This window comes from Papio anubis, chromosome 6 (genome assembly GCF_008728515.1).
Source record: "Papio anubis isolate 15944 chromosome 6, Panubis1.0, whole genome shotgun sequence".
Taxonomy (NCBI): Eukaryota; Metazoa; Chordata; class Mammalia; order Primates; family Cercopithecidae; genus Papio; species Papio anubis.
The window spans coordinates 61,088,239-61,114,930 of record NC_044981.1 but is presented as its reverse complement, the minus strand read 5'-3'; the positions used below and the strand labels follow the sequence as shown (position 1 = coordinate 61,114,930).

The following is a 26,692-nucleotide window of genomic DNA, read 5'->3' as shown; positions in this document are numbered from 1 at the left end:
CAATGAAAATAGACAGATATCTCTAATTATTTTCTTTTTCTTTCTATATTAGTACATAAACATACTTTATATTTTTTTTTTATTTTTTTGAGACAGTCTCGCTCTGTCGCCCAGGCTGGAGTGCAGTGGCATGATCTTGGCTCACTGCAACTTCTACCTCCCAGGTTCAAGTGATTCTCCTGCCTCAGCCTCCCCAGTAGCTGGGACTACAGGCATGCACCACCACACCCAGCTACTTTTTATGTTTTTAGTAGAGATGGGGTTTCACCATGTTGACCAGACTGGTGTTGAACTCCTGACCTCAGGTGGTCTACCTGCCTCAACCTCCCAAAGTGCTGGGATTACAGGCGTTAGCCACTGTGCCTGGTCTAAAAATACTTATGATAGAGTAATTAGTCCATTATTACTGGAGTAATGAGCTTTAACTGTTGATGGCGATTATGAACACCAAGATGTCTGCGATTCAATGCTTTACAGTATAATGCGACTGAATAAAACAAAAGTTTTCAATGATTTTCAGAAATAAGGTATTTTTATGAATTAATATAATGTTTAATTTACCTTTATCATTTTTGTAGAAATATACTTTGATCAATATTTAATACAGAGCATTTATTTTGTACCTGCAGTCTTAGTTTACTTATAGAAAGTGTCACACATAACATACATTAAAGTATTATCTCAGTGAAGTAAATTTTATTAAGTACAACTTTCTCTTAGTCATCATTACCTGAATGAAAAACGTTGATCTCCTCAGTGAAGTCATTCTCAATACTTGAGAATCTGGGCTAGTTAAGATCAAATATTTAACATCATTGACTTGAATACTCACTTTTCAAAGTTTAGGTCTAGAATGACTACTTAGATTTTAGTGAATTAAATTTAATAAAGTTCAGAATGATTTTATTATATAAAAGACAGTAAACTACTTAAGACCAACACAACTCACTGATATTATCTAGGAAATTGAAACAATTAGTTGAAATAGTAAGAAAAGTGAGTAAGAAAAATGGAAAAAAAATTAACAAACGTCCTGTTTGCCAATGAAAGTAGAAGATACTGAAAGGCTTAAGTTAAATGACAGTAAATAAAATAAAATCATTTTTTTCATAGAAATATGGGGAAATTTATAATCTATGAACAATTAAAAATGTGGTAAAAGGTAAAGCAGGAGACAAGAGCAGTTGCTTCAAGTACAGGCTATAGTAAGAGATATTTCATGGTAGCAAATGGTTAATTAAATGTAGTTTAATAATGGCTAATATTCAGCTTTGAGTTGCTGTTTATACAGTACAATACTCTCAGTTTTCATCATTTTCCTTAAATCACCAGTAAAATATTCCACAAATAGCACAGTGTCATTTTAATGGTATTTTGAAAAGTCAGGAGTTGGGGTAACATCTATTACTGATCAATATTGTCTGGAAATGTAACACCAATAGGAGTCAAGAGCAAAGATGCAGAACTTGGTGGAAGTAAAAGGCTGGAGATTACAGAAGAAAGGCATAAGGAATCATAGTAGCCTCACTCCCAACAATCCTAGAATAAATTATAGAATATACTTGTTCTCTCAATATATGAGGGTTCATGTTGTCTTAATAAACTATTAAAGAAGAGGGATACCATCTTATAACAGTCAGAATGGCTATTATTACAAAGTCAAAAAACATAGATACTGGCGAGATGGCAGTGAAAAAGGAACACTTATACACTGTTGGTGGGAGTGTAAATTAATTCAACCATTTTGGAAGACAGTGTGGTGATTCTTTAAAGACATAAAGACAAAAATACCATTTGACCCAGCAATCCCATTACTGGGTATATACCCAAAGGAATATAAATCATGCTATCATAAAGATACATAAACACATATGTTTTGTATCATTAGTCACAATAGCAAAGACATGGAATCAACCTATATGTCCATCTGTATAAAGAAAATGTGGTACATATATACAATGGAATACTATTCAGCCATAAAAAAGATCAAGATCATGTCCTTTGTAGGGATAAGGATGATCTGGAGGCCATTATCGGTAGCAAACTAATGTAGCAACAGGAAACCAAATTCCACATGTTCTCATGTATAAGTGCAAGCTAAATGATGAGAATATGTGGACATATAGACGGGAACAACACACACTGGGGATGATCAGTGGTTTGAGGGTGGAAGGAGGGAGAGGATTAAGAAAAGTAACTAATGGGTACTAGGGTTAATATCTGGGTGATGAAATAATCTGTAAAACAAACTCCACGACACAAGGTTACCTATGTAACAAACCTACATTTGTATGCCTGAACTTAATGTAAAAGTTAAATTTAAAATAATAATAATAATAAAACAAAAAAGAAGGTGGTTATAGCAATAATTTGAAGAAACTTAGTACCCAGAGGCAACTGACATTTTGTTTCCAATTACATATATGTAATGTATTATACTAAGATTAGTGACTGTTAGATATCTAGTTCTAAAAATAATACAGTTTTATCTTTGTTGAAGTTTAATCATTATGACTACTAGCTATAGCTATTCCTGTGTATAGGTAAAGAGTAATAGAAAACCAAGTATCTTTCAAAAGTTATCTTAACAAAAAGCATGAAAAGTATTAAACTTGGAAACTATTTCATAGAAGTATGTGTGTGTGTGTGTGTGTGTGTAAATTCCAGTGAAATTTCACAGGGACCTTTCAAATATAGTGTATTTTTAAAAGCCTTTATCAAATGATTTCACTTGAAATGTTCATTCATCTGTCTGCTTAATACCCATTCTTATACAAATATCTGTATTGCATCCTGTGTGGACATTTTCTTAACCTTTTTTTACTATTCTCATAGGTAAGCAATTGATTCACAATTTCAAATAAAAAATGTAAACAACCCTGAATTTGGCATTTGTTTTTTAAATAAAAAGCTAAGTCCAAATTTATACATGACAAAAACAGCAGTAAATTCTAAATCAGCAAAAAAAAAAATTATTTATGATTTATATTATTTGTATGTACCCCCAAGTAATACAGAGGTTGTTAGAAAATTAGTTTTTGTTGTTGCAATTGCCTAATACTTATTTTTGTGCCCAAAGCAAAATATTAATGTAACAATGTTTAAATGAATAATTCTCATTTTCAATGTCAGAATCACCTTAAGCATTGCACATCATGTGTTTTCAAAAATATGGATAACACTACATACTTTGCCTAAATACAATAAAATATATTCTTAATATTTTGTAGGACATGCATACAGTCAATTAACTTCTTTATAAAAATGATACTGGAATTTGAGTGTGAAATTCTGTAGTGGAATATACTAGTAATAAAAAAAAATAGGGTGCAATTTGCAATTACTAAAACTTGATCAATAAATTTTTTTAGACTGTGTTTATTAAAACTTCAAATTTGGCTCAATTTTAATTTAAATAATTGCAATAATTAGTAATCTCTAACTCTCTTTTAGTAAGTAAAATAGTTGCTTTTCTTGGCAACGTGGAAACTTCAGTAAAGGTTTATTAGATATGTAACTCTGACATTCAGTTTCTCTGAAAGGATGCTCAGGTTAAGATGTCACAACCTTTTTACTGAAAATGCCAAAAGTGCACACTTATTAAAACAGCCTTCAATTTCCCACATGAAGATAATAAAACTTATGTTCTCTAAAGTTTACCCATTTATTTGACAGGCAATTAATTTTTTTTTTTTTTTTTTTTTTGAGACGGAGTCTCGCTCTGTCGCCCAGGCTGGAGTGCAGTGGCGCGATCTCGGCTCACTGCAAGCTCCGCCTCCCGGGTTCACGCCATTCTCCCGCCTCAGCCTCCGAGTAGCTGGGACTACAGGCGCCCGCCACCACGCCCGGCTAGTTTTTTGTATTTTTAGTAGAGACGGGGTTTCACCATGTTAGCCAGGATGGTCTCGATCTCCTGACCTCGTGATCCACCCGCCTCGGCCTCCCAAAGTGCTGGGATTACAGGCTTGAGCCACCGCGCCCGGCCACAGGCAATTAATTTTTAGATGAATTTTATTTACCTCTAAACCACAATGTAAATGCATGTTTATTATTGGTGTATGTATTAGTCTGTTCTCACACTTTTGTAAAGAAATGTCCAAGACTGGTGGTAAAGGAAAGAGGTTTAATTGACACAGTTTCACATGGCTGGGAAGGCCTCAGGAAACGTACAATCATGGCAGAAGGGGAAGCAGGCATATCTTACATGGTCGCAGGAGGGAGAGAGAGAGAAAAAGTGAGAGAGAAAGAGTGAAGGAGGAACTGTCAAACTCATGAAACCATCAGATCTGGTGAGAACTCACTATCACAAGACCAGCATGGGGGAAACCGCACCCATGATCCAATCACCTCCCACCAGGTTCCTCCCTCTACACTTGAGCATTTTGAGGATGACAATTCTAGATGAGTTTGGTGTAGAGACACAGAACCAAACCATATCAGTGTAACTAATCCCAATTTTAATAGTGTGTATGTGAATCTGATAAATACAGGCTATACAACTATACAACATGTTACTATAATGAATATTGTAGGCAATTTTAACACAATGATAAATTATTTGTCTACCTACACATATCTAAAAATGAAAAAGTACACTAAAATATTGCATAAAAGATAAAATACGGTACACTTGTATAGGGCACTTACCATAAACTGCACTCACAAGGACTGGCAGTTGCTCTGGGTGAATCAGTGAATGAGTGGTGAGTGAATGTGAAGGCCTAGGACATTATTGTATGCTACTGTAGACTTTATAAACACTGTATACTTATACTACAGTAAATTTAAAAGATTTTTTTAAATAATAAATTAACCTCAACTTACTGTAACTTTTTAGTTTATAAACTTTTAAATTCTTTTTTAACTTTTTGACTCTGGTAACAACACTTAGCTTAAAACAAACACATTGTACAGCTATACAAAAATGTTTTATTTATCCATATACTTATTCTATATGTTTTTCTCTAATTTTAATTTTTAATATATTTTTACTTTTTAAAGTTTTGTTTAAAACTAAGACAGAAACACACACATTAGTCTAGGCTTACACAGAATCAAAATCACCAAGATACCACTAGGTAATTTGAATTTTTTAGCTCCATTATAAACATATGAGATCACCATTGTATATGCAGTTTATTGTTGACCAAAATTTTATTATGTGGTGCATAACTGTACTTACTTTGTAAAGTTGCTATTGTCAAAATATAGTTGTATATTATATGAAAATGCTAACATCAAGCATGACAAAAATTAGGTACTCAAAAATATTCATTTTATTTGTCTTCTTTCTCTTTCTTTTCTCTTGACCATTTTGATTATTGTTTTTCTTTTTAATACACTTTAAATTTTTCAAATATTTCTGATATTAATGAGTAGTTTAATTAGTCACAGCATTTTTATTGAAATTATTCTCCTTAATGCCATGATTATTAATACATGTATAATGAATCATTGTTGTCTTCAAATGTTGAAATCAGTAATTCTAAATCTAGATCTTGAAAATGTAAAATTTAACTAATTAAAAAGGAGGGTGCTTTGCAGTTGTATTAGTTTGTTTTCATGCTGCTGATAAAGACATGCCTGAGACTGGGCAATTTACAAAACAAAGAGTTTTAATAGGCTTACAGTTCTACATGGCTAGGGAAGAATCACAATCATGATGCAAGGTAAAAGGCACATCTCACATGGTGTCAAACAAGAGAAGAGAGCTTCTGCAGGGAGACTCCCCTTTTTAAAACCATCAAATCTTATGAGACTTATTCACTATTACAAGAACAGTGTGAAAAAGACCTGCCCCCATGATTCAATTACCTCCCACCATGTTCCTCCCACAACAGAGGAATTCAAGATTAGATTTGGGTGGAGACACAGCCAAACCATATCATTGCCCCTCAGGCTCATCCCAAATGTCATGTCCTCACATTTCAAAACAAATCATTCCTTCCCAACAGTCCTCCAAAATCTTAACTCATTTCAGTATTAATTCAAAAGTCCACAGTCCAAAGTTACACCTGAAACAACGCTAGTCCCTGCTGCCTATGAGCCTGAAAAATCAAAAGCAAGTTAGATACTTCCTAGATTCAGTGGTGGTACAGGCATTGGGTATATACGGACATTCCAAATGGGAGAAATTGGCCAAAAAAGGGGCTGCAGGCCCTATACAAGTCTGAAATCCAGCAGTGCAGTTAAATCCTAGAGCTCTAAAATGATCTCCTTTGACACCATGTCTCATGTCCAGATCACACTCATGTCCAGGTCACTCCCACAGCCTTGGGCAGCTTCACCTTGTGGCTTTTGCAGGGTATGTCTCCTCTCTCAGCTGCTTTCATGGGTTAGCATTGACTGACTGACTTTTTCAGGCACACCATGGAAGCTGTGAGTGGATCTACCATTCTGGGGTCTGGAGAATGGTGGCCCTCTTCTCACAACTCCACTAGGCAGTGCCCCAATAGGGACTCTGTGTAGGGGCCTCACTTTCATCTGCCAAAGGCAGGACTGTAATCTCAAGACCCTCATGTCAGAAGGCATCCTGCCCCGTACCCTGAAAGAATGAATGCTGCACAGAGAGACAAAGAAGAATCTGAACAGACAGACCTTGCTGGGTTTCTCCACGTGGTCTATTAGTGTTAGATCACACCTCTTTTTTCCAGTCACATTTGTATGTGGTTGTCGATCATGCTTATGTGATGAAGCTTCCATAAAACTGCCAAACCTGGGTTTGGAGAGTTTCTGGACAGCTGAACATGAGGCAATTTCTGGAGGGTGGTACACTGAGTGAGGGCATGAAAGATCTTCACCGATTTCCTGATACCTTACCCTATGCATTTCTTTATCTGTAACCTTTTAATATCCTTCATAATAAACTGATAAACATAAATATTTCCCTGAGTTCTGTCAGCCATTGTAGCAAATTAATTGAAGCTGAAGAGAGGGTTGTGGGAACCCCAACTTGAAGCTTATTGGTCAGAAGATCTGGAGGTCCAGACTTGTTACTGGTGTCTGAAGTAGGGAGGAGGGTGTGAGGCAGTTTTGTGAAACTGAACTCTCAACCTGTGGGATCTGTTGCTGTCTTTAGGTTTATAATGTCAGAATTGAATTGGAGGTCACCCAGTTAGTGTCCACTGCAGAATTGATTGCTTGGTGGTGAAGAGAAACCCCTATACATCTGGTCACAGAAGTCTTCTGTGTTGACTGTTACAATCAAGTGAGAGAACAGAATAAAACTCTTTTGAGTATATTTGTTATGCTCAGTGTGTGTGTGCATGTGTGTGTGTGTATATATATATCACATATATAAAACATATCTATCTGTATGGTACCATAGTATATATTTACGTGTGTGTGTGTATATATATATCTTACATATATAAAACATTATCTATCTGTATGGTGCCGTACTATATATGTACATGTATATGTGTATATATATATTATATATATATACAGAGAGAGAGAGAGAGAGCGCTCCTACTATGAGTTCTGTTTCTCTAGAGAACCCTGGCTAATACAATGATGTTTTTGGCAGTTTTAAAAAGTATTTATCAAGTTATAATTTACATCCAGAAAAATATATCATCTTTAGTGTATAGTACACTAGTTTTGATAAACGCATATAGTTGCGTAAACACCACTCAATCTAGATATAGAGCATTTCTAAGACCTCGAAAAGTTTCCCTCATCTGTTGGTAGTTAACCCCTCTGTTTTCTGTTTCTACAGTTTTGTCTTTTCCAGAATGTGATATAAATTGGTCAGTTTTACTTAAGAATAATATAGTATGTGAAGATGAGTGGAAAATAAAACTGAAACAAGATTTGAGGCCAGATAATGAAGTAGCTCCGTTAAGGAATCTAGAAGTGGATTCCTACCTTGTCTTGGAAGTGATATAGTTCAATAGCAAGTGTACAGATTTTGAAGCCTACAGTTTCTGAGAATGAATCAAAAGTGTTGTGGTCTTTACACATTCTGCTTAATTTTCCTGACATTCATTTGAGCAATGGGAGAAAATACCCACTTCATTAGATTCCATTTGTATAAAAATATGACAGTATTTGCATATTATTTAATACAACAAAAAGTATTGCTAGAGTCTGAATATTTATACCCAACCCCCCACCAAAAAAAAAAAAATGTATATTTTGAGATTCTAACCCCCAAGATATTGGTGTTAAGAGGTAGAGTTCTGGGGAGGTAATTAGATCATAGGACAGAGTCCTCATGAATAGGGTTAGTGGCCTTATAAGAGGCTAAAGAGACTAGAGTTCTCCACTTCCACCATGTATGGATATGACAAAAAGGCACTTTCTTTGAACCAGGAAAGGAGCCATCACCAGACACTATATCTGCTGGAGCCCTAGACACTGTATCTACTGGAGCCCTGATCTTGGACTTCTCTATCTCCAGAACTGCAAGAAATAAATTTCTGTTGTTTATAAGCTACACAGTATATGGTACTTTGTTATAGCACCTTGAACAAACTAACAAGTAGTGAGCATGTGATTAAGTTATACCACAACTAGTATTAGTTTGCACAGGCCAATAGAAGTTTTTGATGTGGGAAACTCTGACCTCATCAGAGGTGTTTTTGTTTTTGTTTTTGTTTTTGTTTTTTTAATGTGGAATTTATTTGAAGTTCAGGTACTGGAAAAATTACCAGTTCAGAAAAAAACTTCCCAATAGGTAGCATTGATCAAATGACCTTCTTGGTCATTTTTATGCCTACAGTCATGCAAGAAGAGGACTGAAATCAGGGACATGATGAGAGCCTGTGAGTAGGTACTTAGAAAATAAATGAAGAATTGATATTTTTAATAAAGATAAAAGTGTTCATTAGAGGCTGGATGTGCTGACTCATGCCTGTAGTCCCAACATTTGGATGGTCAAGGCAGGAGGATCACTTGAGCCCACGGATTTGAGACCACCCTGGGCAACATGGCAAAACCTTATCTCTACTAAAAATTAAGAAAAAAAAAATAGATGTTCATTAGAGCCATGTAAAATTTGAAATTACAAGCCTAGATTTTCACAAACATAAATAGGTTGATGAGAGAGAGAGACTGGGCAGAACTGAGGGCCAAGTCAGTACCATCCATTGTCAATCCACCACACTTTGTAGTCAGGAGCGCAGGGCTGGATCAGTGAAAGAAAGACAAAAGAGTAACAGAGTGTGGTATCATAGCAGCCACACAAACCAAAATTTTCAGGGAAGAGGCCAGAGTCAAAAGATTTAAACAGGCAAAAGGAAGACAGAATGAACAGAGTCAGAAAGAAAAATCCCATTTATTATATTGGGTGCTTTCAGAAATGTTTTAGAGTCTTCTCTTTACAACCAATCTGAGAAGTAAAAATCTGAGATTCATATAATTTTAATGGGTCGACAAAGGCATACAACTAGTAAAAGATAGAACTGAAATTTAATCCTAGATGTTAGAAAAAGAATTATGAGGCCTTTTGAAGTAGTAATAAGGAGGTTACTGGTCACCATCAAGAAAGTTATTTTAGGGGGATTGTGGAAGCATAAGAGAAAATTGAAAGAGATTTAAAAGTAAGCAGATAATGAGAAAAAGGGGAACTAGTCTTTCAAGTTTTCAGAAAAAGGAGACAAAGATAACTAACTCAAGGGATTAACAGTGTCAAGAGGGAGATCCCCAGGGATGGAAGGAATTAAAATTGCTAGTAGGCAGGTTGCAGGGAATAAAGTTTCAAGAGCTGTAAAACATAAATCTCTGCAATGAGTTGCTCTGAGAATTGAGATAGTTATACTTAAATATTTTTAGTACATGAAATGAGAGAATGGTCTATTGTTTTAGTTTTTTTACAGTGCTCATTGTTATTTACAGTATTTTATTTATTTTGAGAAATTGAACTTTTTCTGATAACAAAAATATTCTTTATTTTGGAGAATGTTTGTGGAAAGTTTAGGTAAAGGTTCCACTGAAGAATGTTGATGTTTGAAACACTCAAGAAATAAATGGGATCCCTAATTTTTAAATGGCTAATTTTGTTGTGTGTAGAGTCACGTTCTTGAATTCCCCTTATGTGCATCTTTGGTAAATGTTTGTAAGTATTGTAAGAATGTTTAAGTGTTTAAGAATGTGTGTGTGTGTGTTTGTGTGTGTGTGTGTTTGCCTATAGGTCCATGCCTTTGATTTTGTTCAAGAAACAACTGCAAAATATCAAGAGCAAAGAGTAAATGAAGACAGAAAAAACATAGAGACATATTTTCATCTCACACTGTCATGAAACCATAAGAGCATCTGACATGACGATGTGCAGCTCTGGCCATGAATTTGGAATAATACCAGTTAAAATATGTGGGACAGTAGCCATGTGCTAAATACTTTTCATGTGCTTTATCTTTCTCTCTAGTGTGTGTGTGTGTGTGACATTCATTGATTTGTGATCCTCTTAGCAGTCCTCAAATATAGGCATTACTATGATATTAGTTTTACAGATACAAAAATTTGTAATTTTCTTAAGGTCACATAACTGGTAACTGGAAGAGCCAGGTTTGATTCAAGGTCCTAAGGGCCCAAGTTTTCAACTATACTCTATTGTCTCTGCAAAACCCAGATATTGGGATAATCACTTATTGTTTGATTATTGTTGTTGTCAGGAGCCATGATATAAGAAAATTCCCTACAAATAAGTGAGAAGGTTTTTCAGATATGAGTGACTGTTTTTAAAGATCTGAAAGGAGAACAACATTGGCATGAAAAATTAGGTTTAGTTGTCTGAATTCCCAAACCCCACAGGATAGATCTTTGTAGCACATCAAATCTGTGACAGGGTGGGCTAATTTTCCCAGAGGATATATTCACAAACTTTAATACTGTAACTTTCCCTTGACCATCTTGAATGCAATGTGTGGGACAATAAGAATTGTCTCATATAGTCTCTAATAATAATTCTACAATAATATATTCTCTCACTAATAATGTATCAAATGACACTTAAAGAAAACTAAGTACGCAATGGCAACTGGCAATTTTGGGTATGGGGGAGCTTATAGTTCCAAAAACTCAATCCATGAATAAAGGAGAGGGTATTTAGAGAGAATGGAGTTTGAGGAATAATTTTTTTCCCCTTGCTTTCAGGCTGAGAGTGTTGGGGAAGAAAATAACTTCCTTTTTAAGTATAGGAAACTTAGACTAGGAAGGATCTGTAGTCTTACTCTCATCAAGAATTTTGAGAGATACCTTCCTCACCTCATAGGTATTGAGGTATAAAGTAGAGACAGTCACACTGGATGCCAGAAACAGAGAAGCCTGAGGTAGCCCACTGGATCACACTTCCTTGGACTGTTGTGGCAGAATGATGATTCTCATTTCTTCAGCTACATATACAAGTTATATACTTGAAAATGCCTATAGTCCAGTGTTCTAAATATCTCTCTGCAGTATATGGCACAGATTATCATTCCCTTCTTGAAATGTTTACTTCACCTGCCTCAGGGACTTCATTCTGTCTTGTTTTTTCTTCCACTTCAGATAGTATCCCTTTGCACTTTCATGTGCTGATTCTTCTTCATTTTCAACATCTCCAAATTTTGCTGAAATCTTCTCTAGTCCCATAGCTTTATGAATAATCTGTGTGTTAACAACTCCCAAATGTTTATCTCTAACTTGGATCCCTTGTCTGAACCACAAACATGGCTATTTACTTACTTTCATAGTTTCATCACTTGCATGTTTAATAGTCCTCTCAAACTTAAAGTGCCAAGTGCTAATACTTGACTTCCTTTCCCACTCCACCCCAAACCTACTTTTTTCATATTCTTCCCCCACTTGTAAAATAAAACTTGACTTCTCCATTATCCCAGGTCATAAGACTTATAGTCATTATTCTTTCATTTGCTTATTCAGCAAAAAATTATTGAACACTTACTAAGTGGAACACAGTGTCCTATGCAACTGTACATGATGGAAAAAAATAAAGATCCTTAGACTCTTAATAATTTCAATCAACAGGAAGAATGACAATATACAGTACACATATTCATAAGCAGTTTAAATAGTATCTCAATGGTGACATATTCCGCGCAAACTAAAGTGGAACTGGGTGGAGCAGATTGAAATGAGAATAGCAAGTTGTAATATTACGTGGAAAGGTTAAGGTAGGTATATTCTGGAAGGTAAGGTTACTCATACACTTGAAGGTGAGACAGTTTACCTGAGTCAAGATAGTTGAGAGAAGAGTGTTCTGAGAAGGGTAACACTGAGAAAAGAAGCTAAAGCACTAACCTCCTTGCTGTCTCTGAGAAAAAACATGAAAACTAATATGTTTGGAACAGGGTAATCAATAAAAGAAAATCAAAGAGGTAACAGAAAAACAGATCCGGAAAGGCCTTTCAGGTCCTTGTTACCACTCTGGTCTGTTATTCTAAGTGAAATAGAAAATAATACAAAGTTTGGTTAAATATTTGCCACTATATATCTTAATTTTTAAAAAGATCACTGTGGCTATTCTCCCAAAAATAAACATGGGAAGAGGGAGGTGGGCAAGAATGGAAACAAAAAGATCTATTAAAGGACGTTTGCATTAACTCTTGGGATAAATGGTGATGGTTTCAACCAGAGTGACAGCAGTGAAGATAATGTACAGTGGTTAAATTTGTGATATCTTTCTCTTTTTTTCAACTTTTATTTTAGATTTGGGAGCACATGTGCAGGCTTGTTACCTGGGCACATTGTGTGAAGTTGAAGTTGGGTGTAAGAATGATCCCATCACCCCGGCACTAAAATAACCCAACAGTCTTTCAACCCTTGCCTCTCTCTCTCTCCCTCCTTCCTCTAGTAGTGCCCAGCGTCTGTTGTTGCCATCTTTATGTCCATGAGTGCCCAGTGTTGAGCTCCCACTTATAAATGAGAACATTAAGAATTTGGTTTTCTGATTCTCATTAATTCACTTAGGATAATGGCCTCCAGATGCATCTATTGTGCTGCAAAGGACATGGTTTTCTTCCTTTTTTAAAATAGATTCATAGTATTCCATGTTGAATAAGTACTACATTTTGTTTATCCAGTCCACCATTGATGGGTGCCTATGTTGAGTTTGTATCTTTGCTGTTGTGAATAGTGCTGAAATGAACATGTAAGTGCTTATGTCTTTTCAGTGGAACAATTTATGTGCTTTTGTATATATACACAGTAATGGGATTGCTGGTTCAAATGGTGGTTCTACGTTCTTTGAGAAATCTCCACACTGCTTTCCACAGTGGCTGAAATAATTTGCATTCCCACCAGGAGTGTGTAAGCATTCTTTTTTTCTCAGCAGCCTCACCAACATCTGTTGTTTTTTGACTTTTTAATAATAGCCATTCGTATTGGTATGTGAGGATATCTCATGGTTTTGATGTGCATTTCTCTGATGATCAGTTTTTCTCTGATATTGGGTATTTTTTCATGTTTCTTGGACTTTGGGATGTCTTCTTTTGAGAAATGTTTGTTTATGTCTTTTGTGTTATTTATTATTTTTTTTTTTTTGCAAATATTTTCTCTCATTCTGTAGGGTATTTGTTTACAATGTTGATAGTTTCTTTTGCTATGCAGAGGCTCTTTAGTTTAATTAGGTCCCACTTGTCAATTTTTGATTTTATTGCAATTGCTTTTGAGGTCCTAGTCATAAATTCTTTCCCAAGGCTAATGTCCAGAATGATGTTCCCTAGATTATTTTCTAAAATTCTTATAGTTTGAGGTGTTAAATTTAAATTTTTATAGATTTGGGATATATTTCTTTCATACGTCACAACAAATTCATCATCTCTTCTCTAAATTCTGTTCAAATCTATATCCAGAATCCAACATTACCTTCATTACTGCCAACTTGATCCAAGCCACTGCTAGCCTGTGTCTGAATGAATATAATAACCTCTAATCTGGTTTAGCATCTTCCCATTTCCACACACCTCTCACTCTAGTCACCACAAAATTAAAGTAATGCTTTAATTGTCAATCAAGTCGTGTATTTTCTCTTCTCAACACCTCCATGAACTTTCCATGAGATTTAAAGTAAAAGCCAAAGTCCATAAAATGAGCAACAGGGAGACGTCCACATTCTGATTTATCCTTTATTGCTTTAGCCTCTTGTCCTGTCACGCTCCCATTTGTAGTTTCTACTCCAGTCATCTCTGGCCTACTTTAGGATATTTGTAATCAGCGTTTTCTCTATCTACATATCTCTTCCACAGATGTCTGCATAGTTAAATTTCTGTCATGTTTCTTTTTGTTCTTCTATCAAATGTCATTTGAAAGTGAGAAGGAAAGGGACCAAGCCTGGTGGCTCACACCTATAATCCTAGCACTTTGGGTAGGTGGATCACTTGAGGGCAGGTTTTGAGACCAGCCTGGCCACCTACCCCGCCTGCACCACAAGCCCAGGCACCGAAATGGAGCAGCACCAGCCTCAGAATGAAACAGTGATTCCAACAACGGGGCAGATGGAATAAAACGAAACGAAACGAAACGAAACCAAAACGAAAGAATGGAATGGACGAGAAACCGGAGGGAAGGAAGGGAAGAAGGAAGGAAGGATGGATGGGATGATGGACACCTGAATGAACAATGGACGAAGGGATGGATGGAATGGAAGGAAGGAAGGGGAAGGAAGGAAGGAATGGAAGGAAATGGAATGAAGGATGGAAGGACGGAAGAGGGGAATGGAATGGAAACGGATCAAAATGAATGGAATTGATGTGATTATGATGTGAATGGAAATGCCAAACCAAAGAAAATGATGGAATAATGATCAGACTGGTGATTGCACAGAATGGAATGGAAGATGGATGATAAATATGGCGATGAATGATGTGATGGTCGATGTGGAATGGTCGATGGAATGCGATGGCGCCAGGTCAACACCGAGGATAGATGGAATGGAACGTGATGGATGATGGGGAATGGCAGTGGTTGACAAATATGATGAAAAACGGAATCGATCTATGATGAATGGAAATGAAATGAAAATGAAATGAATGGAATGAACAGGAAGAAAGATTAACGTAAAATGAAGGGAGAGAAAAGAAGAGAGGGAGAAAGGGAGGAAACTTCTACATCTTACAGAAGCAAAATATAGTAGATGAACTGTTTTCCAGATATAAATGGATATGTGCATCATGATACTATGTTATGTTCAGCGTAAATTGTCTTGGGAGGCCACAATGTATAATCATGAATAACTCATTTCCATGAGTCAACAGATAAAAGTTCTTCACTTTAGATAACAAAATGTTAGTAGCATTTTGATTCATGAAAAATGTGTAAATATTATATAAATTATATTAAGAATAAATCATATTAAAACATATACACATATGTATAATTTTATTTATTGCTACAAATAGAAATAGTTTGTCTGCAGTGTGATTTTAATATTTTAAAATATTTCCTTTCATTAGGACATTGATTAAATATATGTTTCACACACTGCAGGATCAAGTATAATACAAACGATTTATGTTTAATTTAGTAATTTGAAAATATAAAGATACTATTAAAGCCAATGTCCAGCTGGGACTGTGGGTTCAGGATATACTAATAGAATCTTAATTTGACAAAATTCTAACAAACTTAGTAACTGTTCTTTCTATAAACTCACAGATAGAGGTGAGATTTCATTTATTGTACCTTTCAATGAATGGTATAAATTTCTTGAGGCTTTCTTTGTTATGGTCCCATAATTCTCCTTTAGAAAAAGATAGATTCTGTATTATTTCTTTTATAAAGATCATCATAGAATCAATAAGTAACATACTAAAATCATTCTTCGCATCAGCAGGCCCCTTTTCTGTTCTCTTACCCTGACAGCCTTTGCTCTACAACACCATCGGAGGTTGTTACTAAACCTTCAGCATCAGGTTTCCCTAGCAACAGAAAGCCTTTTTCTTTCTCCTACTGTCTGTATCTAAGTTTTTTACCAAAAAAAAAAAAAAAAAAAAAAAAAAAAAAGTAATAATCTCTCAAAACACTAGAAAGCATTCAGACTGAGACATATGAAGTTAGCAATGAAAATGGTGAGTTACAAATAAAATAGGGAATAATTAAATTGTAGAGAAGTATTTTGTTTATGGATTTACACAAAGCTCCAGATGGTGATTTGCTATATTCATCTCCAGATTAGCTAAATAAAGGCCAGGACTTATGTCAGCCTGCACATGGCTTTAATGACTTTACCTTTATACTGCAAAAGGTTAAGGCTTTTAGTGCTGTGTTTCAGAAGCCACATATAAAGGAAGCTTTATTGGATTAGGCTTCTGAGAAACAAAGTGATACACGCTAGGCAAGTCCAGACATTAACCATCATCAGAAGCCTCCTAGGGTTGCAAGCTTCCTTGGCTAATGGTTGGGGTAAGTTTTACTTGATTCCACCTAGAAATTATTTTTCTGTTACTAGGTAAAAACACTGCCTATAGCTGAACACAACTACAAAGATCTCTAATTGTAATCATAAGCATTTCTTTAACCAGTTATTTTTACTTATTCTCTACAAGACATTTTCACTAAATTTTCTGTCATTTTCTTAAGGATATTCATTCTGTTTGAATCAAGAACAACCTGTGCTTATACATTATACCTCCTTGGATCTACAAAGAATATAATTTTCACCTCCTTTGAGAAACAGGATCTGGGGGGTTGCTAGAGAATCTTTATTTAGTCATGAAGTACTTATGATTGCTTTTGATTTTTAAGGTTTTCCCCCATTGTCTGCCAGCATATACATAGAGCCATGAAATGTCAATTGCATATGAAATTGTGTGATTTTTCAGTTTGTTTAGAAAAGTTTTGGCCATAAATCTAGAGATACTCATACTAGTTTTGTTGGATGTTTATTCTCATGTTAATGATCAACATTTTTTTTTCCTCCTCAATGGCACTCTGAGGATAGTGTTTCCTTTGTACATGGTTGTTTATTTAAGATTTCTTACAACTGATCAGATGTGATGATTTTTAACAGCTTTATTGTGATTTTTTATTTTTAAAAAGAAAGCGTAAAGGTGTTTCACAGGTACAACACTCTTATTAATACACTACCAATCTTATTTTATTATTTAGGAGATTCATGGTTCAATAAGATTTATTAGTTCTGTTTAATTCTTATGATTTTAATGAACTTACAAATCTTTATTATTTAAATCTTTCAGAAATCATGTATGTTGAACTATTTGTAATTACTTAGTATGCAATATTAAAATAAGGGACTATTGCTTACCTTAAAGGTTAATGTTATTTTCAAAGTTAATTACATAACATTAGAAACTATCAATATATATATACTAGTGTATGCATATATACTCATATATATACTTATATCATCTATATGATATGAGTATATATCTATCGATGATTCTGCCTAAAATTATTAAGTGTGATTTCATAAAATACATATGAAATGAATACTGAAGCATGCAACATATTGATATATATTATTTTGTCATTGATTTTCACATATATTATGTTGCAGTTAATTTTTGTACTATATTTATATTATTAATTCTAACAAGTTTTTATTTAAAACTTAATATTTAGGTAATAATGATGCATTTTATGTTATTAGCAGGATTAAGAAAATACAATATTGCTAGTGGATAAAGTGTGTTTTTATTATCAACAACAATTGCAATTGTTAATAATTCAGATTTTTAAAAAATAATTCTCAGTTTTTACCTTAACAATTTTAATTGGCCTAAAAATGACCCTTTTAAACAAAAGTGTTTGCAACACTTTACTATTTAGAAAGGAAAAGGACATAGATATTGATTTAATCCTAACTATACTCAATATTCAAGAACTCAAATGCCAAACCATGAAGAGACTTCCATGTTTGCAGTTGCCATAAATAAATGACACACACAGTTTGTATAATTTTCTGCATTTTAACCAACTAGAGAATAACTTGTGAGCATAGGGAATAAGCACAATGCCCCTTTTCCCATTAAATTACCAAAACCTAATACCAAGTCTTGATTTGGAGGCATTCAATAAATATTGAGTTAATACGTTAAAAAACAAAACAAAACTGCATTGACTGACTTGGTTCCATTTTACCCTTCGGTAGCATCCTTAAAACAATAACAAAAAATCTTAGGGAAAACAAAAAAGAGGAAAGGAACAAAATAAATAAAACATTTCTGGTGAAGAGTGGCCAAAAAGCCCTGAGTACATTAAGCTATGCTTAGCTGTTCCCTGAATACATTTTCCTCTTACACAGCCCAGATTCTTTGACTCTGGCCAAGCTCCTGCCCTAAATGGCAGTAGCCAAAGAGTTAATTGCTCCCTATGAGTGCCCTAAGTTGTCAGGAGGCTAACCACTTAATAATCTTAATGAAAATCATGTATGCTTGCAGAGGCTCATGGTAACTTTTATGGTGCCCATATAACACTGGAGAAGGTGGTCTAATCATACAAGTTTTTGCTACCCCAACTGATATAAATGAATGCCTATTACACTTTTCTATTATTGAAATAAAAAAATGAAAAAAAAAATACCATTTTACGAAAGGCCATGTGTTCCCAGAGGAAATTCTATTTTTAAATATAATAAAACTAACACTTCAGAAAATAACCCTGGAAAATAATGCTGAAGAAACAATTTTCATCTCTGAATGAACTGGAAGAAATAAAGATTAGAAAATGTGCCTCAGGTCATATTCTGGGTTTTGCCCCAAGAGAACTCAGAGGGAGAGTGCATCGCTGCTGTGTAAGATTTGGTGCATTTTACTTTCAGGGTTATGCTTATTTTCACCAAGTGCATTTTCTAATGATCAAAATAGTATTTACTAAATTCATGGTGCTAACTAAATTTCCTGATGAAATAGACGGTGTCTATTCATGAGTTATTATGTTTTATCTATTTTGGAAAGCTACTGAGAAATCAAATATAACCGAATATTAAGTTATAAATGTGTAACAGTCTATTATTTTGTGACAAGAAATAGAACCACATCAAAGTCTGAAGAGGTATATTCTCCATCAAGCACACATTCTTTCTTTGAACAAGTAAATGTAAACCTGAATTATAATTGTAACTGAACTTGTTGAATTTAGAATCTGAATCTGGAAAAGATTAGCTTAGCAGAGTAATCGAGCATAGCCTTGGAAGTCAGACACACTGGTTTAAGACTATTAGTTTGTCACTCATTAGCTTTGCAATTTTTAGCAAATTGATTTCATAAAATGGAGATAATTTTTATGAAATGGAAACAATAGTACACATCTCATCTAGTTGAGTTGAGGCTTACATAAAATATTGTACGTAATGTGCTATGAACAGGATCTGTGAGCTGAGAACTCAATACATATTAAGGATTATGAGTTACGTGATTTGCATGCTTTATTACACAAAGAAAGTTCAAAGCACCCACATACACAATGATGGCATATTTAATACTGGGCTTGTTCCAGTGGAGTTTTTTATATCAGCGTTTACTCCTCCTTAGAATCTGCTTGAAGACTCTGCCTAATATTGCTTCCATGGCTCTTCTTTTCACCTTCCTTCTCAGGGACCCCCACTTTCAATTCACTCAGTCGTTCTCCAGACATGTTAATACTGCGTTTATCAGATTACAGCCAGATCTGACAGTCTTGGACAGCATCTTTGAAGTGAATTTGTAGCACCATGCCAATCCATTACATAATGATTTTACAGTTAATTTTCAGAAACAATTCATTTTTCTCTCCTCAAGGTCTTGGGGAGAAGGTCATTAGATGTTCCAAATATCAGTAAAATACTTTGAGATAATGTGAATTTCTCACAATGTTAGTTCAAAATATTAATCAGATTTCTTCTAAGAGCTTTCTTTCATTACTTCTAAAGTATTAATTTATCATTCATAGAGTTGTAACTTCAATGTAAATATAGATAATAAATAATTTTAATATTTTTAAATATAAATATAAATTCAATTTTTATATGTAGAAAATAAACACACATGGAACCAATGCACTTTGCGCGTTCAAAGTTTTGATAGGAATATATTCTCAATAAAAATGTAACATTAGCATAAAATCTATTTTATAAGTTAATATGCACTATTAAAATGGTTTATTCAGTGTATTATTTACATTTTAGGATACAAGTTTAGAAATTAGCAACTAACAATTAAATTTATAAAAAAAGAATTATTGCTCACATATTTTCTTATTATATATCTATCCATGTATCTTTCTATGTATCTGTTTATGATTCATATATCCATCTGCCTGTATATGTGCATGCATTAATCAGAATTCTCCAGAGTAACAGTACCAATAGGATGTGTGTGTGTGTAGGTGTGTGTGTTTTATGTACACACATTCTACTGGTACTGTGTGTATGTTTGTGTGTGTGTGTGTATATATATATATATAGAGAGAGAGAGAGAGAAGAGAAAGAGGAGAGATGGAGAGAGGTACTTTAAGGAATTGGTTCATGGGATTGTGCAGGTTGGCATGTCTGTCATTTGCATGGTCAGCTGCTGAAGATCTAGGGAAGGGTTAATGCTGCAGCTCTAATTGGAAAGCAGTCTAGAGGCTGAATACTTTTCTTTTTAGGGGACCTCAGTCTTTTCTCTAAAAGCCTTAAAGTTATTGGATGAAGCTCACTCACATTGTGGAAGGCACTTTTCTTTACTCTAAGTCTCCTGATTTAAATGTTAATAACATCTAAAAAATTACCTTCATAGCAACATCTAAACTGATGTTTGACCATAAAGTGGATACTATGGCACCGTGGCCTAGCCAAGTTAACACATAAAATTAATCATCATTACACACACACACACACACAAATGCGCACACACACACATATCTATGTATTTATACATTGCCTTATATATATTATTTATTTATTTATTTATTTATTTATTTATTTATTTATTGGCATGAAGTCTCACTCTGTCACCCAGGCAGGAATGCCCTGGCACCGTCTCTTCTCATTGCAACCGCCACCTCCCAGGCTAAGCGATTCTGCTGCCTCAGCATCCCAATTAGCTGGGAATACAGGCAAGTGCTACCATGCCTGGCTAATTTTTGTATTTTTAGTAGAGACAAGCATTCACCATGTTGGCTAGGCTGGTCTAAAACTCTTGACCTCAAGTGATTCGCTCGCCTGGGTCCCCCAAAGTGCTGGAATTACAAGGCATGAGCCACCGCACCTGTTCACCTTATGTGCTTTATAAGATAATCTGTTTTCTTGGTTATTACAGAAAAGTAAGCCAATCATTATCAAATTAGTATAAATACTGTCAGTAAGCTTAATGAGCTTTTTTGTTGTTCATAAACTACAACTTATTTTGAAACATTGAAAATTAACATAAAATTAAGTAGCTTCAGCAATTAAAAATAAAATGTAATGAGAAAAAAAAGATTCTTTTATTTTTGAAAGAAAATAGTCAAAAAAACAAAGTAGAGAAATATTCTCTCCAAAACATGGAAGAAATAACTGAGAGCCAATGAGGATATGGTAGGGCAACAAACTGATCCTAATCATCTCTCTACTCCGTGGCGATGATGACTTGTTAAGCACCTGTCAGTCATTACCCCACAGGGCACAACATGTTGAGATTAGCTCATTAAATATAAGTTTGGCTTCAGCTTGATGGTTAAATGTCCAATATTACCTTTGTGGGTTTGCACTGAAGTCAGAGAAATATGTTCAAGTATTAGAAGAATGTAACTCAACATCTTATGAAATATTTCTAAACTGTGATATTACAAAGCATATATATATATATACCCTTTTATTTATTTATTTATACAACAAATGCACTGTTATATTCCCTGCACATTCTGGGTCCTGAGAAAACAGTGACAAATTAGACAACAAAGTTTGTGAATTTTGTTAACCTTTTATTTCTGGAGAGGTGTGAGAAAACAATCAGCAAACAAATAAGCAAGAAAAGAATAAATAATAGAAGCTATCCAGATAATTCAAATAGGGTGAGAAGACATTACCTGGGAGGGTATTTTAGACTGGGAGGTCAGGAAGCATTGCAGTTCAAGTTAATGTTTAAACTGAGATTTTTATAACAGTGCAGGAATATTATTGGTCAGTTTTAAAATAATCATTTGGCAGTTGTGTGAGGAGACCTGACTGCTGAGAGATGAGCAAGCATGAAGGAGGATGGTAATAGGGAAGTTAGAAAAATGGACAGATTTATTTTCAATTTGCCCATGTTCTTTCTCCCAGTATTAATATGACTTCATTTCTTCTCAGTGTTTGAATATTTATCCATCTGTGATTTATTCTGGCATAAGGAGTAAAATAGACATTCGTCTTATTTTATGCACATAGGTAGCCTGTTGCCGCAATCCCCTTTATTCAATAATGGGAGAATAATTTTAAATATTTTTATATTCATAATCAAATAAATTTTCCAATACTCTTTGAGGAAGAAATATATTTAAAATGTACAGGCAAGGATTCCTCTCCTGGATACATACTCCTGAGAAATTATTGCAAAGATCTATACAAGGATGGTATATATGGCAATAGGGAGTTGAAAGCAACCTGTGTATCCATCTCCAGAAGAATGGATAAATAAAATACAGTAAATCACACTATGAGATGCTGTATAGCAATATGAAACAATAAACCAGATATGTGACATGGATTGGTCCCCAAACAAGCCTGAATGAGTAAAGTAGGACAGAGATGGGATTTACAAAACCCTTAATGGAACTGAAAATACACAAACCCACACTATGTTTTACAAGACTGTATCTATGCTGAAGAACATACGGCAAACACATTACAAATGGTTTCCTTTGACAGGAAGCAGATGGGATGGGGATTAAGAAATAAGGGACAACCCAGACATGAAATGGGCTTTGTGTTGATGATGATATGTTAACAGTAAGAAATGTAAGGTGCATTCCAATTTCAGACACAACAAATGTAAGAAAGTGTGCCTGAGGCTTAATGAATATAGTAAATATTATAGCTCAATATTATGCCTCAGAAGTTTAATTTAAAATATGAAAGAAGGCCGGGGGCAGTGGCTCACGCCTGTAATCCCAGCACTTTGGGAGGCCAAGGCGGGCGGATCATGAGGTCAGGAGATCGAGACCATCCTGGCGAACACGGTGAAACCCCATCTCTACTAAAAATACCAAAAAAAACTAGCCGGGCGTGGTGGCGGGCGCCTGTAGTCCCAGCTGCTCCGGAGGCTGAGGCAGGAGAATGGCATGAGCCCAGGAGGCAGAGGTTGCCGTGAGCCGAGATCGCGCCACTGCACTCCAGCCTGGGCGACAAAGCGAGACTCCGTCTCAAAAATAAATAAATAAATAAATAAATAAATAAATAAATAAATAAGATAAAGAAAAACATTTAGATCAATACTACCATACAAATTAAATATGTTTTAAAAGTTAAAATAACTTTTTGGCCGGGCGCGGTGACTCAAGCCTGTAATCCCAGCACTTTGGGAGGCCAAGACGGGCGGATCATGAGGTCAGGAGATCGAGACCATCCTGGTTAACATGGTGAAACCCCGTCTCTACTAAAAATACAAAAAACTAGCCGGGCGAGGTGGTGGGCGCCTGTAGTCCCAGCTACTTGGGAGGCTGAGGCAGGAGAACGGCGGGAACCCGGGAGGCGGAGCTTGCAGTGAGCCAAGATCCGGCCACTGCACTCCAGCCTGGGCGACAGAGCGAGACTCCGTTTCAAAAAATAAAAAATAAAAAAAGTTAAAATAATTGAAGTGTAACAGAATATTTACCATACGTGTAGCCACAGTATCTCCATTTAACCTTTGGATAGTTCTGCTGTAGTCTACTTGATTCCTGGGCTTTGTTGTTTCCCAATTGTCAAAAGCTTTTGCAGACGCTGTTTCCTAATATCTATCATTAAAATGCTTCCCCTTTTTTTCCACGTCTCTGACACGGTCTTAGTTTCTAAGTCCTGATTGTCTTTCACTTGGATTATTGCCATGGTTTCCTAATTGGTCTCCCAGGGTCCAGTCTTGTGAGCAGCTATGATGCCATATGATCTCTCCAAAAGTGAAAATGTGATTATTTAACTCCATTTTATAAATCCTTGTGATGTTTTTATATAGTTTTAAGGGAATAATCCAAACTGAGCTTGGTTGGTTCATGGCCTTCATTAATAAGACTTTGATTAGGACTGTCCCTTTCCATATTTCACCATTCACCTCCTTGGTCCAGTCATTCCAGCTCTTGGGCTTCCTGTCATTTTACAGAAGAATGTTCATGTCTTCCCTCTCGACTCTTCACTGATGAGTACCCAATCAGTTAAAAATCTCCGTGCCTTAAAATGAGTAGATTATACACACCAGTTATTTTGCAGCTACTATACATGCTCATGTCAGACTTTATCTGTGAAATTGGGTACATGACTACTACTTACATCTGTTGGCTTATTTGATTCCCTACCTCATTGTGAACTTGTTCAAAGCAAGGTCTGCATCTTTCTTTTTTTGTTTTTCTTTTCTTTTTTTTTTTTTGTAATTACCATTGCCCAGCATGAACCATAATATTGAGTGAAATTTGACAAATATTTATTCAGTAAGGGAAATTCATAATTTCAATTTTCAATTATAAGTAAAATAAAGTTTCATAATTTTGATAAAAATACTTGTAAAGAGGAATAAAATTATGTGAAACTTCAACTTCATTATAAGCACAAATAAGCACCCAAAATATCATATCCAACCATAGTAAAAATAATAAAACAAAAATATAGACATGATCTAAAACGAATAAGTATGCAAGTAGAAGATAATAAAATTATTTTCACTTGGCAAGAATCAAGTGCCATTGTTAACATTGACAAAATGGTAAGAAAAATTGGGAGAAATATTTATATAGAAAGTAAATTTAATTCATGAATAACAAATAAAGCTCGTGCCGAATCAAATGTGAAAACTCTGGTGATTTTGTTTTACTTATTGACTAGTTTGAAGAAATACACATTATGTTGTATCAGTTTAGAAAAGTAATTTGTAGGAAAAGTGATCTGTTTTGAATACTATTAGGAAGGCTGATTCTTTAGTTTTCTTATGGTGAAACAATCCATGTTTAATGGTTTCTGTGGAGAATTTTAGAAAAAAATAAACTTCTACAATTAACTAGCAAACACTGTGCTGATGCAAAGTCGTAGAATTTTAGTAAGGAAAGGTGTATGAGGAAGTCAAAGGATAACACGTATAGACAACTGCAGCATGGTAAATCTCTTAGCAATTCAGGTAATAGGAACCAGAGGTGCCATGAAATTCACAAAAAACAGTAGTGCACACCACAGTTGTGGGAGAACACTCAGAGGAAGATGTGGTATAACATCTGAGTTAGATAGAATACGATTTCTAGGTGCATTCTTCATTTTTTAGCATCCTAAAAGTAAGTGTGGATAGTTTTCATCAGCTCATATCTCTTGTCGATTTATAATTCAAGAAATATTCATATATTGTTGATATAACCTATAGTTCATATTTAATCTATGCATTAATTATATAGAACCCACCAGTATTTTGAATTAGCTACAAAAACTTTTATTAGAGAATGTTGAGAAATGTACTGCATTATGACAAAAGCTTCATTAAATCTCCATTATTAATATTCAGAAATTATGCTTTCTCAATTAAGCAATACAAAATTTATAAATTTTAATGCAAGTCATCTATCTACATACAGAAGATAAATATTTATTTGTGTCAGTGCTTAGGAAGGCAACTATTCATTATGTATAATGATGCACCTTTGTCAGACAAGTAAGTATTTCCCAGATACCGTATTTGAAATAATACATGCCTTCTCCCAGAGTCTGACCTAAACCATATCCCTCTCCCTCCCACTCTGACACACGTAAATATTACCTGACGTAAATATTACCTGACGATGTTTCATAGGAAGCTCATGAGCTAAGCAAGTCTTTAAGCCACTCTTTCTGAAATAAATATCGTATTTGTTACTTTGTACATTTTCCACTAATTGCGGTAGTACAGCAGTTTTGAAATGTCACATATTGTCTTCATTTGTGGATTCTGAAAATGTCTTCTTGTGCCTTATAAACTGTGACTAGGGATACAATGTACTAGGCAATCAGCATACTGACAGGCTGTGACTAAGATAGATGAAATGCCATGATGATTTCATGTCTTCATTAACATATGCTTGTTATTGGTTCCATAGTCTAATTTTATAACTTCACAAGCCAGGCTCTTTCTACATTTAAGTTAGTTGTTTTTAAATTCTAAATGCCTCGGACCCAATCATTTGGTAAGAATTCATAAAATGAAGAAAATACTGTTGTTATTTTCTTCTATTTTTAAGCTTGATTGAAAAGAATGCTTCTGTCAGAAATAAAATGCAGACCTGTCGTGTTTTCTCTGTGGGCCTGCAAACATTTAGTTATTTTGTTTACAATGAATCTCATAAGATTAGAAAATCAAATTGACAGATGATCAATGTCAGATCTACTGAAAGACTACCTGCACAAATAGAATACAAGGTCAAACCTCAAATGGTCACTCAAGCCTTGATGATCATGTGTACATTGTAAAGCATGCCTGCAATAAACACTTAATGTAAAAGTCACTTTGGTGTGAATATGCCCTTAACATGAATTTCACATTAGCATGTGAAGAATAGTTTTAAAACATCTAAAGTATGCATTATGAAGTAGCTATACATCATGATAAATACACACTGAGAATTGACTTTTTAATCTATATCATTTTAATTATTAGAGACTGTTAATTAT

The 26,692-nt window shown here is 34.8% G+C and overlaps 1 protein-coding gene across 2 annotated transcripts in view; it reads left to right on the top strand.

Annotated features, from left to right (window-relative positions):
• LOC110742990 (protein eyes shut homolog) overlaps window positions 1-26,692 on the top strand; it is a 327,795-nt gene that overhangs the window by 74,898 nt on the left and 226,205 nt on the right. The window contains exon 1 of one of the 2 annotated variants that reach the window (XM_021936791.2): window positions 15,945-16,344. The exons of the other annotated variant lie outside the window; for it this stretch is intronic. The gene's annotated coding sequence lies outside the window, so the exon portion shown is untranslated. Of the gene's footprint in view, window positions 1-15,944; window positions 16,345-26,692 lie in introns of those variants that run through there. 2 annotated transcript variants of the gene reach the window in all.